Genomic DNA, 6,000 nt, shown 5'->3' with positions numbered 1-6,000 from the left:
TTGATTCAGATCAGCAGAGAACTGCAGTTTGGGGTCCACGTGGCAAGCCACATGCAAGTCCCAGCACAGCAAGGGAAGGAGACCCCTTTTATAGAGGGGGAAAAGGAAGTAAGGAGGGCTGTAGTAAACAAAGAGTCTGAGGCTTTTCATTGGCTGAGTCCTTGCCAGGAAAGAAGAGGAGTCTTGCCTTCTTCCTGTTGGGCTCTGCTATCATAGCAGGGTGTGAGAGCTCCCCCTTCTGGTCTCCCAACTCTACTTCACTGAGGTTTCTGTTTATTAAATTTTTACAGGCCTCAGCACTATTATCCAAGGGCTTACAGAACGTTTGATCTACTAAGAGGAGATCCCACAAAAGATCACATTTGAATAAGGGACACACTTTGTAGCAAACAAGGTGTGGTAGTGGATGCATGACCATGGGATCCGTGGCCCTATCCCGAACTGCACCACACAGAGCAATGGAATGGCTTGTTGAGATGCAACTGAGAGGCCAGCTGGGAGGTGGTACCTTAGAGTACATTCCCTAGATCAACCACCATTCTATGGTGCAGTGTCCCTAATAGTTAGAATACACGGGTCTGAGAACCAAGGGGTAGAGAGGAGTGGCCCTGCCTCCCCAAACTACCAGAGACCGACTAGGAGTAATTTTTCTCCTGTTCCTGAAACTCTAGGCTCTGAGAGTTTACAGACCTTGGGTCCCAGGAAGAGGATGTTCCACTAGGGTGCAGCGCACGAACCCCACTCAAGTTTTGTTTGATGCCCAGTCACTTCAGCTTCCTCATGTCAAGAAATCATCAGGCTGGGAAAGAAATCACCTGCTGAAACAGGACCCTGTTCTGGAAGGACCCTGTTGTTTATCCATTTTTTTTGTTTATTTGTTGATCCATTCTATATATAATAGCTTATATCTGCTCACCCCAGACTCCAAATCCATCCCTCCCCCAAGGAATATTTGTTGATTCCAGTCAAGACGAATTATTGCCCCTTCCAGAGTAGGACTTGGACCCTAATCGTCCGGAGGTAGGCACGTTGCTATATAATGGAGGTAGGCACGTTGCTATATAATGGAGACTACATTTGACCTTAGATGATCCACTTGATGCTCCCTTGCAGCAGCCTTAGCCTGAGAAGGGCAAGGTGATCAGGAGCTCAGGCCCTGAAGGCATAAGAGTTCTGGTCATCCCACTTAGGAAAGCCACCTAGACCCGCGAAAGTGCTAGCTGGCGGGGAGGGGACCCCATCATGGATAGTAGAAGAGGGAGATAATTGACTACGACGTGGCTCTCGAGACCAGCTGCAGCGGTGGAGACTCTAGTTTTTCCCATTAACCTTCCTCTTAGAAGTTTCCCCCAAGGAAAGATGCCCACTGGGCTGGAGAGAGCTGCCTCACCCAGAGCCACTGCTGCTTCCCAGGGCCAGCCCAGCTTCTGAGCTCCTCCTGGAATTCCACTGCAGTCCAACTTCCCCTCCACCCTCTTCTGCTGCCATCATTCTCCCTCAGGTGCTGATCCTAAGGGATCAAGAGGTAAAAAACCTCTTGCATTAAAATTTCCATCTCTTCTCTCTCTCTCTCTCTCTATATATATATATATATACACACACACACACATATATTTGGTTGTTTGTTATCTTTGTGTACATATACTTTTGTGTTTATTTCTTATTTTCTAACTTAACACTATGTCATAAAGCACTCTTTTCACATATTATTACATAGTATTTCTAATTACAACTTTAATGTTCATATAACATTCCTTCATTTGCTGTAGCACAATTTTTTAAAACCATCTTTCTATTGTTGGGCATTTAGGTTTATTTTTATTATAGAGTACATCTTACATAAAGTTAATATCTTCCTTAAGATGGCTATCTTCTTCAAATTACTTAACTCCTTATATAAATTCTGCATACTCAAGTGATCCAGTGGAAGGGTGTGAACCACCTATCGAGGCCCCGTGGTATCTGGTACCAAAGTGCTTTCCCCCAAAATGATAGCAATTTATCTTGCTGTCTCAAGGAGGATTTGGGCATAATCTTCCCATCATTAGAAATGATCACTATAGAATTTGCTGCTAGTTTCATAAATGTAAAATAGTACCTCATTATTGTATTACTTTGTTCTTGGTATCTTTTTGGCAAATTGTGGCTGAGATTATGTTTGCTGTTATTTGAATTTCCTCTTGTGTATTACTGTTCCCGGGAATACTGACATTTTTATAAATTGGAAGGCACACTGTCACCTCCACCGCCAACTTAGTGAAAGGGTTTCTGATGAGTAAAATTCAAGTAGAAGCAAATTCCCAATCTATTGGAAAGAGTGCTGGACTTGGAGTCAGTGGATGTAGCCTCGAGTTCTGGCTGAGTCAGCTACTACTTGTGTTAATTTGAGAATGTTTTAGACCACCAATAAAATGGAGAGACCTCAAAGTAGGCCAGGCCCTATTTTGATTCCTTTTTTTTTTCAAAGAAGGTTGGGAATGACAGAAAACAAAAATAGAAGCTGTCCAGAAGGATTTCACTCTCCCTTTTTGCTCTGCAAAATGCTGTATCAAGCAATACCCAGAAGTACCCTCATTATTTCTGCCCCCTACCTGGAGGTTGGAGTTTTCAACTTTCCATGTTGTCCAGGGCCCTGGGGCTGACCAGCACAGTTCACTCAGTCTTAGGCAGATGGTGTTTGGTGATGGAGGGGTTGGTGGGCATCTGAAGTGGACACTTTGTTGGCAAAACAGAGAACTAAGCTAAGATGGGAAGGTGTTCTGACCTAAAAACATTATTTTCTATTCCACGGTCAAAACATTTAAGAGAAATAGGGCTGGTTGACATTAATGCCGGTTGACATTAATGTCAGTTGACATTAACAGATTTTGCAAATGACAGTTATTTTAGCCTACTTAGGATTAGAGTATTGGTTTTTAAAAAGTTTTCAACAAACATTTATTGAGGCACTAAGCTAAGTGCTAGAAATATAAAAAGGAATAAAACAGTCCTCTCCTCAAAGAGGATCATTAAGTAAACAGTGGAGACCACCACTTGAAAGATTATAACTACAGAGAACTCCCTGGCGGTCCCGTGATTAGGACCAGGCGCTTTCACTGCCGTGGCCCCAGGTTCAATCCCTGATCAAGGAACTAAGATCCCACAGGCTGAGCAGTGTGGCCAAAAAGAAAAAAAAGATTATAACTACTACATGTAATTATAACTATAAGACAGTGTAGTAACCACAGCTGTCAAAGTATACTCAATGACTTTCTTGTTGTGAATTATATAGAGTTCTAGTGTTCTAAAATATCTTGTACTTTGGATTGTTAATCAAAATAAAGAAATCTGAGGCTGAAAAAGAGGCCAAGATGTCATGATCCGAAAGTGATAAAACTGCATATCTGAAAACCCTGAGAATCAACTAAAAAACTATTATAAGCAATAAGAGAACATAATAAGGTGGTTGCATTTAAAATTAATATACAGAAATAATTAACCTTCACATATACAAACAACCAGTCAGAAATACCCAGAAGAGACCCCACTTACAAAAAAAAAATTTTTTTTAAGATAAAATAGCTAGGTATAAATTTAACTATAGCTACATAAAACCTACATAAAGAAAACTTTAGAACACCACTGAGGAACACAAAAGATAATTTGAACAAATGGAAAGTCAAAGCACATTCTTGGAGAGGACGATGACTCTACGTCATAAATATGTCTGTTCTCTCTAAATTAATCTCTGAATTTAATCCAGTCACCACCACCCTGATTTAATTAGCAAGCTGATCTACTAATGACATATGCCATTGGGAGACAAACTCAGAGTAGGTGGGGTGGGAGATGCATAGAGGCCCCTAAGATAGTGCTCAGTTTGTTAATTTCATTACAGTTGACCCTTGAACAATGTGGGCACCTACCCTACTGCAGTCAAAAATCTGCATGTAATTTATAGTTGACTCTCTACATCCATGGATTCCACCAACCTCAGATTGTGTAGCACGGTAGCATTTACTATTGAAAAAAATCCATGTATACGTGGACCCACACATAGGTTCAAACCCATGTTGTTCAAGGGTCAACTGTATTCTGTGGCTCGTTCTGCGACGTGCTAGTAAGAACATAGAGGCTTGGCAGCGATCCACACTGATAATTATACTCCAAGGGCATTGCCATGGGACTAAGGTAAGAGAGAGAGGCATGCAAGGGATTGGAGGGCATTGAGAGACTGCAGTCCTTTTTAGTAAAAATGCTAAGAAGGAAAGAAAAGCCAGAATCCCACAGGAAAGGAGCAACGCAAGGCAGGCGGCCCCATCACAGGCTGGATTCTAAGCCCAGGCTCGCTCGCTCTCTGTTCGTGTGTTTGTCCTTGAAGAAGTTGCACAACCTTTCAGATCTTCAGTTTCCTCATTTGTAAAACAGAGATGTAGCAGTGCCTTCTGCACAGAATTCTCACTGGAATGAAAGGTTATAAAGCATCTAAGTGTCTGGCCCAATCCCAGGCACATAGTGTCTGCTCAATAAGCGCTGGGATTTTGTATTACTATTACTTTTCTCTCTTGTTTTAAAAGTAGCGTGATGGTGCAATGGGGGACATTGGTGGGGCATTTCCTCTCTCACAAGCAGCATATAACTGTGAAACCACACTTCAGGGGTAGACATTCCTCGCAGATATCCTGAGAAAATGGAAGTTAGACCCCAAGGCCGTGACCGAAACCAAGACTTGAGTGTCTGAAGACCATCTATTTCGCACCCTGTCTCTCTAATCTGAAGCCAGCAGAAGTGAAGGTATCTTAGTGACTCATAACAACCATCTGCATGGGGGACAAAGGTGCTTTCTGCTCTGGTGGGAGGAAGAATTAGTGAGCTATTTTGTATTGCAAACCTCGCAGTCAGAATGTCAGAACTGGCTCCTTGCCTTGTGCCTGAATGGCCACCAATAACCCATTTTAATGGATTAAATCCATTATATTTAATCCCCTTTAAATTCTTAAAAGCTGCTTCAATGCCGGTGAGGGTTTGGGGGGCAACTTTTGAGCCTTAAATATGCACAAATAAATTAGGTGGCTATTTAATATTGGGCTTGTTAGTCTGTATTTATAATACAACTGATAGAATAGATACATTATTTACAGTGTCCTGTGGATTCAATTTTGTAAGATTTATGAGATGGTGGATGTGTCTGTACTTGAGTTAAATTAGAAACAGTGGTCATCATCTATCATGTAAACTTAACTTAAATCTCAAGGCTGTGCTTTCCCATTTTTTATAGCCAAGTATGCCTTTATCCCTCAAGATTATGCCAAGGTCACCAAATTATGTCCTGGTTCAGCCAGGATATTTCACTTCCACTAGGTGGTCCACATGGAAGACTACTGAATCTAAATGTCATCAGGGATGTCTGTTCTGCAGTGTGGTTTCTTAGCCTGGTTTTTGTACTCTGGAAAATTCTATGAATTTCCCAATATTAAAAAAAATAAATCCCTTTTGTGCTTAAATTAGCCAGAGTTGGCTACTGTTGCTTACTACAGAGAATCCTGATACATAACTTCTCATCCACCAGGTTTTTTTCATGTAGAATGTGAGTAGTGTTAATTAAACATTACTAACCCTAAGTTGGGTATTCAAATGTTAAGTAGGTTGTCTAATTATCTTTCTTGCAAATAATTACCAAGAAAATTACTGCACATTTAAAAATGAAATCAGGCCACTTTGCTTCTTTCTTCTTCTATTTTCTTTCAAAGAAATCTATAGGTATTAAAATAGGAAAAACTAATGTCTTTTTTTTTTTTTTTTTGGCCGTGCCACGCGGCTTATGAGATCTTAGTTCCCCAACCGGTGATTGAACCCGGGCCCTCCACAGTGAAAGTGCTGAGTCCTAACCACTGAACCAACCACTGGACCACCAGGGAATTCCCAAAATAATGTCTCTGAGTGAGCTGGAAAGTCACTGGTTTTTTACAAACAACTGTAAAGTATTTTGGTAATAAAAATATTACAATACCTTGAACACCA

The sequence above is a fragment of the Lagenorhynchus albirostris genome, chromosome 10 (assembly GCF_949774975.1).
Source record: "Lagenorhynchus albirostris chromosome 10, mLagAlb1.1, whole genome shotgun sequence".
NCBI classification, from domain to species: domain Eukaryota; kingdom Metazoa; phylum Chordata; class Mammalia; order Artiodactyla; family Delphinidae; genus Lagenorhynchus; species Lagenorhynchus albirostris.
This window is presented reverse-complemented; position numbering follows the sequence as displayed.